Source organism: Chiloscyllium plagiosum, chromosome 13, assembly GCF_004010195.1.
Source record: "Chiloscyllium plagiosum isolate BGI_BamShark_2017 chromosome 13, ASM401019v2, whole genome shotgun sequence".
In the NCBI taxonomy this organism is placed as follows: Eukaryota; Metazoa; Chordata; class Chondrichthyes; order Orectolobiformes; family Hemiscylliidae; genus Chiloscyllium; species Chiloscyllium plagiosum.
Window position 1 is genome coordinate 15207634 of NC_057722.1, and position 13039 is coordinate 15220672.

At 41.8% G+C, this 13039-nt stretch overlaps 1 protein-coding gene across 1 annotated transcript in view; it reads left to right on the forward strand.

Moving 5' to 3' along the window:
* Positions 1–13039, forward strand: part of LOC122555783 (heparan-sulfate 6-O-sulfotransferase 1-like) — a 270554-nt gene that overhangs the window by 1449 nt on the left and 256066 nt on the right. The gene's annotated exons all lie outside the window — the stretch shown is intronic.

Below are 13039 nucleotides of genomic sequence, written 5' to 3' on the forward strand. Positions count from 1 at the left end.
ACACACACTCTCTCACAGACACACACTCTCTCACACAGACACACACACAGACACGCTCTCACACAGACACACACACACAAATTCACACCCAGACACACACATTCACACAAACACTCACAGACACACCCAGACACATACTTTCTCTCTCACACAGACACTCTCACACAAAGACACTCTCTCTCTCTCACACACAGACAGATACATTCTCTCACACACACTGACATAAGCTGCACCCGGAGTTTTGTTTGTTTGTTTGTTTATTAATTCCTCTCTGCTTTGCTTGCTCCAGAATGTCTGATCTTTAGCTCTGAGTGGGTCCCCAACACTGAACCCCTCTCCCCCCCCACCACCCCCGGGTGTGTGTGTGTGTGTGTGTGTGAGTGTGAGTGAAAAGTTGTGATTGCAATCCAAGGCCTTTAAATTTGAGGCAAACTTTTCTTTGGTTTTTAAATACATTGGTGTGGAGCTGGCCTCCCTCAGCCGGTGAAATCTGACGGAATTGGTTGATCTATTGGCTGTGACATACCCAGACAGCCAGTTCAGAGTCTGTTAGATATTGGTCACATCTGGGAGCCTGAACCAGAGCTCCTTCATACACCCCCAAATCAATGGAAGGATTTGTACAAAACGTGTCCCTGTGCTGCTGACACTGCCAAAGGGGGCTGGCGTTTCCATTTTAACAGACTATTTTAAAAACAAATACCATTCTGTAATACAATAATGTGGATTTTTCCTTTCCTTTGCTGTGTGCCTACTTGATATTGAAATGTAACGGGATTGCACCGTTGTCTCTGTGTCTGCTGTCTTGCCGGGGCAATCTACTGATTGAGGGTACATGATGCTGCACCAGTATCTGTGCCTATCACCAGGTCACTCAACACTCACAGCAATAACATGGGATGCCTCATTCAGGACACTGTTGCTGCTTAATCCTGATGCACAGGATTAGAGATGCCAAACAAAGCAGGTAACCAAAGGACTGGTTGGTGCTCAGACCTTACATTGGGGAAACCTCTTCAGTGCACCCTTCTTGTTTTTGTTTCTGAGCTGACTGCAGCTGTCTCCACAGCAGCAACAATGCCAATAATAGAGCTACTGCCTCTGTCGTCCTGGAGACCCACCTCTGGAGGCTGGTCCCTCCCATCCCAGTTGAATAACAATGCAGCACATTTACCTGCAAGTGTTAATCGCTGGGGGGCAAAGTGTATTCACATTATTTTACCTGTAAGTGCTCAAGCCGCCCTCGCCCCCACCAAACTCCTTTCGAGGCTGACACGGGGGTTTTGAGCATTGTCAGCAATTTAAAGAGAATTCCAGGGATTTGGAAGAAGGTCAGTAGCCAGCAAGTCTGCTCAAATGCACAAGTCTGTTGTGCAATGTAGACGAGTGGGTTCCTGAGCACCAGGAGCCCCAAGTTAACGGAGGAGCTCTGTTTCTACAACATCAGGCAGGCATAATAACCCCCACTTGCCTGTCCCTGAATTATCTATTCTCTCCACCTCTCCACAGCCAACTCCTCCCTTTTTGTCTTGGTCTAAGGTAGTCAAAGCAGAGGAAAGGCGCATCATATGCTGATGGCTTTACTTTGCCTGTGTATGTTACGCCACCTTTGTGACAATGAGCTTTATGTATTCCTGCAATTCAGCAGATTGTTGTAATTTACTTTCTTCATGTACTTGGTGAAAACGTGCTTCACAATTTCTGTAATGCGATAGATTTGATTTCATTAAATTCTGCCAGTGGGGAATGTCTGTCATTCCTTCTGCCTCATTAGAAATCGGTGATAATGTTTGTTGCAGTTTGTGTATTTCCTGTTAGTCTATATAAAAAAAATCTGTGATATTCTCTCACATAGGAACGGTTAGAAACAGCCGCCTTTCCAGGTGGAAGAAGCTACAGCCACCCTCCTCCTTTCCTGAGCCAGCTGTAACCCTAGCAGTTTCACATCTTTTGCAGCAGTTTCTTCTGAAGGTGCTGTCGTCTCCTTGCTGCCACCTCAGTTGAGATCCGCTAATTTAGGACTGCAACAGGGATTTTTCTAATCCCCTGTAGCTTCACTCCATACACAGGGCAGTGCGCGTACCAGTGAAGCCATTAGGGGAGCTATCTCTTTCCTGATCGAATTATGTCCCAAATTTAATTGACAAGTGTTTTATAATTGTAATTTTTTTTCTCTCACTTCATATGAAAGAGAATGTGGTGGGTCGGAGCCAGATGGAAATAATGCGATAAATCTTCATTCCAATGCCTCACTTTTAAAATCCTCATCCTGTGTTTTCAATTTCCTCCATGGCTGCTTGCCTCCTGACCTTCTCCCACCCTATAACATCCTTTGTGCTCATCTCATTCTGGCCTCGGGTATGTCCTGGGTTCTCATCGTTCCGCTATTCAGGCCTGGGCCCTAAGTGCTGGACTTCCCTTCAAAATATACCTCTGCCTCACTTTCCTCCTTGAAGAAGACCCACCTTTGAGCAGCTGCTTGAATGCCTCCGTAAATGACTTGATTCGGCATTTTGTGATAATGCAACAGTGGAGTACACTGGGGCAATTTTCGCAGGCTAAAGGCATTCAGTGCAAGTTGTCCTTGTTAGAGTAAATAAAATTGCAAACCACTCTTATTTAAAGAGAGTTTGCCAGTGACCCTAAGAGCCCCATTAGCCAGTTGATAAAATAAGACATCAGAGTCAATATTTATGTCGAATAGAATTAATTCCAGAGTGAAACACTAAGGTATATATTATCTGATTCGACTTCTGTGTCAAAAAGTACTTGTTCATGTATACTCAAGTAACCATCCATTCACTATAATTCATTTATATAATGAATCCTAACTGATATATTTAATAGTGAATGGTCAGAGTTCCATCTTAATAAGAAATAGAACTCCCTCCAGCCCTGGCTCATTCTAAAGCAGAGTGAGAGGGTCAGCCGAACATGGCAGAAATAGGAGTTCAGCAGAGGAGTTGTGAAGGGCAATGGGAGAGACGTACAAACAGATTGAACAGAAGTTCTGTTAGGAGTGAGGAAAGCTGGTGGCTGGCCTTTATCCAAAGCAACAGGGAGTCAAAACAAAAATATGATGATTGTTTGTGTGACTTTCATTTTTTTATGTTACACTGGGGAGATGAGATGTGAGGGAAGACTACAGTGACAGCATTTTCAAGCCCAGCAAAGAGAGTCTTAAATGAAAGGAAATCTCATGAGGCCCACAAAATCTAAAGGTTTATGAAGTTTTAAATAATATTTGTGTTTCATTGCATCTTTCGTTGGGCTCAAAGTGGGAATTCTATCCTTATTTACCAAGCAGGGATCCATGCGATTTACCCAAAACTCATTTTGCTGACCATCCATTTCAGTGGAGAGTATAATCAAATGTCAACCAAGTGCAAACCCCACCATTTTACCTGATTTTATGAGATGCCACTGCTGGCAGGATTAGTTGAAATTGCAAGCAAAAGCAGAAATTGCTGGGAAGACTCAGCAGGTCTGGTAACGTCTGTGGAACAAAACCAGCATTAAAGTTTTGGGTTCAGTGATGCTTCTCCAATTTCTGTTTTTGTTTCTGATTTTGATACAGTCTTTTGGCTTTTTAAAGTTGTTTGGCCCTCAACATATCTCGAAACAGGAGTTTCTCTCATGGGCTTTGCAGTAGAATGACTGGAATATTCAAGGATATGACTGGAGTGAATATTGGAACATGTAAAGAAACAATTAAGAGTACATTTTTAAATATGGCTATTGACTGGGGAATGACAGTTCAAAGATTGAAAGCCAGTAACCTTGAATATTGCACAGATCCACGGCTGTGTACAAGTTTGCTAATGGCTGGCAAATATTGGTCCATTACCTTTCGGATTTAGCCGGTTAAAATGCTTGTTTTATTTAAAAGCAACAGAGTCCCTGAGTAAACAGATTTATCTTTTGAGTCTGCCAGTTGGAAAATAGATTACATGCAGTAAGTTTGTGATAACATAATTTAAATGCAGTCCAGTAATCAGCTTATAGGCAGACCCACTCTGAAATCTGTCCAAGTGCATTGAGGTCACCAGCTTGTTTGTATTGAAAAGAAATCTGCCTGCAATTGGCCACAGATTACTGGAAAAATATACTATAACCCACTTTCTTCCAGCTCCCTCCTCTTGCCCCCTCCCCCACTCCTCTCCTTTCACAATGAATTAGTTAAATTGTAACCTTGTCTGGACATCTTTGGGATAACAGAAAGGCAGAAGGCGTAACCGAACAAATAACTATAATCTTGGTGCTCTGAATAGGATCATCAGTGAGGTTCAAACAAGATGTGGATTGCAGGATAGTAAAACTTGGAAGGGGTCAGTTAATACTAAATATTTGGAGTCAAGTGTTGCTTTGCCAGTTACATTTCAGGAGTTCAGTTTCAACTTAAATATTAAGTGAAAGTTAAGTTCCTCCCATCTCCCACTGCATATTGTTTCCAGAGTATTGGAAGAATTCTTCCCAGAGTCCTGGTGAACATTTACCCTTTATTAACATCACTAAATTATCAGGTTTTTCAGGTCATTATTATTTCAATGTTGTTTCTGGGACTTTGCCTTCCTCAAATTATTGACTGCATTTCCTACATTGCAAGCATAGCTACTTTGCAAAAAAACTTCACTTCATTGACTGTTATTAAAAATGAACTGGCATATCCTGAGGCAATTTAAAGATACAATGTCAAAGAAAATGTTTCTCTTCTTCCTCCTCTCAGTTTGAATATTTTGTGTTTTGTTTTTAATAATTATCTGCGATACAGCCTTGAAACAAAATAACTGGTGTGTAAAAAAAACTTTGTGAGCAAGACCACCGATTTTAGCTTCCATAAACAAATAGGTGGTATTGTGGAATGCTGTTCACATGGTATTGAACATAGAACATAGAAAAATACAGCGCAGTACAGGCCCTTTGGCCCTCGATGTTGCGCCAATCCAAGCCCACCTAACCTACACTAGCCCACTATCCTCCATATGCCTATCCAATGCCCGTTTAAATGCCCATAAAGAGGGAGAGTCCACCACTGCTACTGGCAGGGCATTCCATGAACTCACGACTCGCTGAGTAAAGAACCTACCCCTAACATCTGTCCTATACCTACCACCCCTTAATTTAAAGCTATGCCCCCTCGTAATAGCTGACTCCATATGTGGAAAAAGGTTCTCATGGTCAACCCTATCTAAACCCCTAATCATCTTGTATTGATTAAAACAAAATTCCAGAAATCCATGGAACAGAATTGGGACAGTTAATCCTCCAGCCTAATGACCCTTGATTGTCGTGAATAACAGCCCCTTCATATGTTGACGAAGAGGCCACTAATTGATCCATTTAAAAAAAACAAAAAGAAAAGCTACTGGATTGTATGATTTCAGAATTCTAGTCAATTCTGCAGATTGAAACCAGTGTTTGGAATGCTGCGGATTTTAACATATATGGTCACTATTACCCAGGCGCTTCCTAAAGCTTCAAGCTGAAATGTCTGAACTTAGCTGCAAGTTGATCTTTAACTTCTCTCCAAGTTCATTTCAGTTTGAACTTTGGCACAATGGCATGAAATAGTAGTTTAGAGTTTTGTTAACAAGACATAGCTTAATAAGACTTGTCCCACAAATGATACAATGATACAGCCCCTCTTGAGTTGCTAAATTCAATTGCGTTGTGTTATGCATTGCTTAGTGATGACGTGTGGCAACTGTTTATTGCAGTATCAGTGGTCATTGAAGTCCTTGTTTTTACCTGATGCATAGTGGACTCAAATAGTGTCCTTTGTCACTTGTCTTTGTGCCTCTGTCCTTCTAAGACCCAAGGCAATTTTATTGAGGCCTATAACTGTCATTGCTTTAAGCTTTATTGATGGATCTAATGTAATGGAAATTTCATACAATAGTAGAGGATTTGAAAAGACTTGCATTTATTCATTGTCTTTCCTGACCGTGGATCCAAAAGCACTCAAAATGCTTTACAGCCAGTGAGATACTTCTGAAAAATAGCTTCTGTTTCAATTTGGGAAACACAGCAGCCAATTCAAGCATAGGAAGCTCCCCCCAAAACAGCAAATCAAATTTGTTTTATGAACAGTGCAAGCTGAGAAATAAATATTGGCCAGAATCCTGTGGTAAATTCCCTGATTATCTTTGAATATATTCAGGGATCTTTTATGTCCACTTATGAGAGCAAGTGTGGCCTTGATTTGTCATCTTACAGATGATGTCACCTTTTGATAGTGCAGCAAATGGATAATCCAGGAAAGCATTTATGATTTTAAGAGGAAAAGCTGATGGTAACATTGAGTGGAATCTTACTGTGGTTCCGTGGATTCTTGCTGCCACCTTATATATCTTACACACAATAATGATGAGGGTTCAGCAACTGGATTTTTATGCTGAGTGAGCTCTTTTTGATAGAGCTCTGGAATTATTACACATGAATCTTGTTTGGAAGATGATATTTTCCTGTGGGGATTGGAGTGGGAGCACCCCTGCAAAAGAGATTACCTTTATTTTGCTGACATCATAAACCAGGAGAGTGATGCTGTACACAATTTTATTCCCACAGTTGTGCAAATGGAGTTTTCAGTTCACTTGGGAATAATGATTTCATTGTGCCATTTCTCAGTCATGTGACATTGACTCCCACTTGCAGCTTGACTGTATACTTTCATGACACAGCTCAACAGACCACTAACTGCATTACTTCCTCGCTGCATTGAACAGCTAACATCAGCAGATCCTGGAATTTCAACCTGTTAGTTAAAAAAAACTGTGTGTGTTAGCTGGCTTCCATGGTGACGCACACCTGTTCATCAGCTGCCCAAGCCTTGCACACTAGATTGACAAGTAACTGGAGCCCCAACAATGTAGCTTCCTTTGAACAGCCCTTCCTTTTATCATTTTCATTAAATGTTTTGTTATATTCTGTGAACTTCCAGTTTCTTTTCTCATCTGGTTGTTTATTCTGATACAATTTCATTGCTGCAGGTAACATTTCAAAGAAATGCAATATTGTCGATTTTTTTTCATCATCTGTTGACTTGAACTGTGAAGGTAAAAACATTCAGCAGTGTGATTGACTTTGCAGTTTTAATCACAGGCTGTGCCTGCGCAGGGCAATTTGAGCTGTCGAAACAGAAAAGTGAAGCAGTTGTGGCTGTGGGTCTGTCACTGGTGGTATTGAAGAGAGCAATTTGAGGGGATGAATTAAAGCTGCTTGTACATTGCAGAAGGCCCGCATTGATGCCACTAGTTCCCAGAAATGCAGATCTTGAGACATGAATGTGTGCTAAGTGCCTGGAAGGAACACTGGACTTTGGGGCTTATGGATCCCAGAGCTCCTTCATCACTGGGGTTTCTCCTTGCCTCATGTCTGGATCTGTTGCAGACTAATTGCTGAAGATTGATTGCTGCGATTAGTCAACCATTCCATTATCGTTGTATCATGTGACTACCAGGATGGGAGAAGGTGAAGTAAATAGACCGTGGTCTTTTTCTCCTGTTGTAATTCCTGTGTCTTGAGTGCTGGATGTGAGCCAAACACAAAGCTGCCTGAACTCACCAAGAGGGATTGCTGGGAAGAGCTGTATCTTGTGGCTTGCTCAGGCTGCCAGTCTGGTAATATTTTTTAAGTTTTCGCTTGCGTGAATTGTGTTTTTAGAAACCACTGGAACAAGGTTGGATCTCACGTCAGTCTAAGTACATCTTCAGAATGTCTCTCACATTAAGTGGAGCGATACTGGCATCTATGCTGTGGTGTTGTGTGCCAAGTCCTTTCAAATCACTTCACTAATAAATTGCCCTTTTTAGGATGGAGAAATGTATTGGACTGGGCACACTTCACTTTCCCATAATGTGGTGAGGAGCTTTGGGACCGTCCAGCCCTGCTGACCAATTTGTCTGCCAGAACAAGGTTGTCTCTGGTTTGACACCATGTGAACATCCACTTAGAATTCATTTGCAGGATGTTGAATCTGCTAACGATAAAGGATTTTAAGGAGAAGGTTGCTTCCTGTAAAGCAACTTGGCAGGATGTGAAACTCAAAGCATATGACCATTTAAGTTTGAGAGCCACTGCCATTCAGAATCAGTGATGTCTCTAATGATGTTAAGATAAGAGTAGCACAGGTCCACCCAGATTTCATGGTCTTTGTGGATTACTGTATTGTCCACATGTGGGGCAAACAGCAAGATTCCATAAAATGTAAGTTCAACATCTGGTTGGATGGATATCAGCTACAGAAAGGCAGTATTTCCCTCAGTACTATATCTGCTCTTAACCCAGGTTATGTCAAGTCTTCGCATGTGGCTCAAATTCTCCAACCTATTGGTGAAGCTTCTCAAATTGAAACTTCAGTGAAGTGAAGGCAGCCCTTTAGTTCAGCGTGTGAAATTTGAACAGAATTGTCTGGATCTCACTCTCGAGGTTGCCACTGCACGTTTACGTGTGCTGGCTTTCAGATGTGCTGTTAGCAGATAACAGCAGCAAACAAGCATTTGCGCACTCTCGAACATACCTACTGCTGAAGAACATGCTCCTTTGCAGCTCCCCATGTCTGTGTTGTGAGTGCAGGACGATGTGGTGCAGTTGAAGGTTCCAGGATCCTGTACTGCATGCTTTAGAGGCAGATTGCTTGCGGGTGAGGCTCTCAACAAGTCTGCTTCCAGGACTGGAGGACAGCCATGATCATTTGCAAGCTCCCTCCAAGCTGAATGAATTGTGGCTGTTCTTAACAGGAGATAAAATATGTGGTTTATTAGCTGTTACCAGGTTTTTATCCATGTACTTCCTGTACCCTTTGGGCATCCATGTGCCCTGCGTGCTCACCCTCACCTCACAAAAACTAACCAGCTGCGTAGATTCTACAAACATGAACTTCTGTAAAATTACACATTCTGCTGATTCTGTTTCTTCCTGTTGATTATATTTTCTGATGGTTCTTTTCTAAAAGTTTCCGTCATACTATTCATCATCAGTTGCAGCCAATTTGCCTTTTACGTGGAAAGATCTTCATATAAAGCTTGCAGTTTATTTGTAAGGTTTTATCTGTATGTTTACCTCTTTGCTAAGTGGTAATGTGGTCAAAACATGTGCTAAATGGCAGTCACTAACAGTCACTTTAGTGCTGATGGACTTTATTTTATGGGGATTGTACAGTGTACTTGTGTTAAAGTGTAGCCATTTTCCCATATTTTGTCGACACTTCTCTCAAGTTGCCACTCAATGTGCTGATGTGGTGTATTCTGTAATATTTAAAGAGGCTGGGAATAAATGGCAATTTGTAACAACAACAAGGAGGTTGCCTTTTGCAGTGAGATGGACATTACCTCATACTGCTGTGTCGAGCTGAAGGCCAGTTCATTGTCGTCTTGTAATCTGCCTGAAGACAGGGTTATTTATATGTAGATATACTTGCTGTAATAATCGGTCCATGTTTACTGTACAAAGCAGCACAGAGGCTTGGAATAATAGTAAATATCCTTTATTTCCCTTAAAAATAGTGCTTGGGGAGCACCAAGGTTCTAATGAGCTTTGAAGTATTTTATTGATACTGACCATACTCCATAATACGATTCTCTATGTAGTGAAAGTGACAACACTTCAAATGGACTTCATTACCCTGTAAAATCTTGTGGAGCAGCTAGATGTCATGTAAGGGACTGTCTGAAATCACACTTGTTTTCCTCAAACTTATTTTGTATTTACAGTAGAAGAAATACTTCTTCCCACCCAATGCTCTGCACTTCAACTTTCATGAACGGAGAGTCGGATTTTTTTATGAAACCCTTTATACAGTAGCTTGATAAATTCAGAGTAGTGAAATCCATAGCTGTGCCTTCATGAAAAAGTGAAGATTTTTTTTCCGTTTGCTGGTAAATGTGCAAAGAAGCATTGCAGGTAACTGTCACCACATCCCCACATGATGCCCTTCATTAAAGGTGGCTTTTATATAGCTCCAGTACTTTTTTTCTGGGAAAATGGTGCCTTTTTCAAATCCAGTGTGTAATCCTTGAAACAGCAGCATGATTGTAGTCTTGGTGCTCGTACACCGAGGTACACTAGCCACCATTGCCAATGGTTACTGGCCAAGTCACTGTAGATGTCAGCACATTTGGTAGTGCTCCAGATGATCAGGGGTTAGGTCCCACTCCAGAACATGAACACAAGATCAGAGCTGACATACTCTACTGCAGCACTGAGGGAGTGCTGCAGTGTCAGATGTGGTGCCCCTCGGGTGATCTGTTAAACCAATATCCCATCTTCCCCTTCAGGAGAACGTAAGATCTTGTGACACGATTGTGAAGAAGAACCGGGAAGTTATCCCTTGTGTCCTCAACAACATGTACCCCGTTAATCAACATGTCAGGGCTCAATTTCTGAGCAATATTGCTTTGCTGGTTGAGGGAACTTGTGCTCAACTTGGTTGCTGTGCTTCCTACATTACAACAGTGACTGCACTTTAAAAATACTTGACCAGCTGTAAAGCATTTTGGGAATACCTTGAGGCCATGAGAGGTGCTGTATGAATGCAGGTCCTTTATTTTGCATATCTGACCACCATTGAAGCTAAAAGTATTCGATATGGGTACTGGTTTATGGTGGAAACCTTTTGTCCCATCTTAATATTGGTTCACCCAAAGGCTTACAGGCCCACTCATATTTGTAATTGTGGTTTGAGTACAAGACCATAAGATAAGGGAGCAGAATTAGGCCATTTGGCCCATTGAGTCAGCTCCATTACTTGGGCCAAGGGTGATATGTTTCTCAACTCCATTCTCCTGCCTTCTTCCCATAACCCTTCATCCCCATACTAGTTAAGAACCCATCTATCTCTGTCCGAAATGCACTGAATGGCTAGACCTCCACAGCCTTCTGCGGCAATGAGTTTCAAAGATTAATCACCCTCTTCCTGAAGAAATTCCTCCTCATATCCATTCTCTAGGATCGTTCCTTTACTTTGAAGCTGTGCCCTCGAGTCCTAGTCTGTCACACTCGTGGACACACATTCTTCTCATCTGTTCTATCAAGGCCTGTCTGTATTCTGTAAGTTTTAAACAGATTCTCCCCCTCAGCTTTACAAACTCAAGTACAGGTTCACAGTCTTCAACTGCTCGTCATATAACAATCCTTGATCCATGGGATCATTCTTGTAAACCTCCTCTGGGCCCCTCCAACACCAGCCACATTCTTTCTGAGATGCAGGGCCCCAAAACTGCTCTCAATAGGCCAAATGCGGTCTGATCAGAGCCTTATACAGCCTCAGCAGTACATTCCTGCTTTTGTATTCTAGCCCTCTTGAAATGAATGCTCACATTGCATTTGCTTTCCTAATTGCCAACTGAATGTGCATGTTAAACATTTGCTATGCATTTACAGCTTGCAAACTTAATTTTAGGCTGGGAGAGTCATTGGGGACTGAGAGGAAGTGCAGAGAGAGAGAGGAACTTTGCCCTTTAATTACTGTGAAGACCTGGCAATATTAGATTACAATTGCTATAATTCAGAGCTCGGGCCAAAAATAATGACGGCACTGAGCTTGCAGAAAGGAGTTGAAGTTAAACAGCCCTGCAAAATCTGTCTTAACCTAATATAAAATATAGTGCCCTGCTGACTTGGACCACAGCTGCCCCCATTGCCTGGCGATATCATAAAAATATGTACAAGCTGTGTAGAGGGTGATTTAATAGTGAGGTGAGGTCATGCTGAAAGTCAGAACGCTGTACATTTTAGTCATATCTGATGGATTTCCTAAATTTCCAAACAACACTCATGCATCTCAAAAACCTATGCAAGAAATTGCTGTTGTGAAGATTCTGCACACTCTCAGTTTAATGCATCTGAAGGACTGGGGGAGGAGATTGGCATTCTAATGCGAAGCTACTGAATGGGCAAAGCATCAACAAGTTGTTCTTTGTGTGTGAAGTCTTGCATGAGCAAGGCACCAAGGTCACAGACTTGAAAAGATGAGTTTTATTTCAATTTGAGAAACCAAGGTCAACGCCTGTAGATTGCAGGATGTAACCACAGTCAAAAAAAAGACAGGGGCCTGAACACAGCGACGCTTAGGTGGTGTCAAGCTTGTGTTGATTGGAGGATGAGGGGATTGCAGAGGGAGGTGATGCATGGTTGTCTGCTGAGAAATGGTGAGTTTGAATAAGAGATTGAGTTCTTGCTTGAGCTGTTTTGTGTGCCCTCAGAACCGAGACATAGAATTTTCTTTTTCCCAGAATATGTTGTATGGGGGTGTTTTAAGTTGTGGTGAAAAGAATCTCAACAATGTAGCAGTCAGCAATTATCTGAAGGGGAAGTAGGAAGAGAGAAATCCAAAGGTCACCTTCGGATGTGCTGAAAGGAGGTCAGGTCAAGGGAGGAAAGTCCCATGCCTTTCATGACATTGGGGGTTTGCTGTCAGAAATAAATTTGGCCAGTCTACTGGTGAAGTAGCATTGTCACCCAGATACTGGATTTGTAATCCAGGGGTGTGGATTAATGATTATAAAATATGAGTTCAAACTGGGAAATTTGTATTCATTTTAAGCAAAGATGAAATAAAGAGTTGGTATCAGTAATTGTGAGCAGGAAAGTGCCAGACTGTCTTTCAAAACAAAACCGGCTTATTAATATTCCTTAGGAAGCAAATTTGCTATCTTTTCCTGGTCTGGGCTGAATGTCATTCAGATTTACAGCCAAGTGGTTGTCTCAGGAATATTCTAACAAGCCACTCAGTTATATTAAATTTCTTCAATAAAGTCTACTAAAGATGAAACTAGATGAACCCTGTTGGAATTGACCTCTGTATTGGATTCGACAATGGTATGCTAAGCCCAGTCAACCTTGCTAGGTGCTTCATAAACTTTTGGGAACATGTATCAAAAGTGTCTGAGTGTCCTACAGACTGTTTAGATAACAGTCTGATGTAATCATAGACTCTGAAGCATACCTTTCTGCTAACATCCAGGACTTCTCCATCACCATCTGTCCTGTCGTATAAACAGGCAGCCGAACAGAGATGGTGGCCAAAGCCTAACATTCAAGG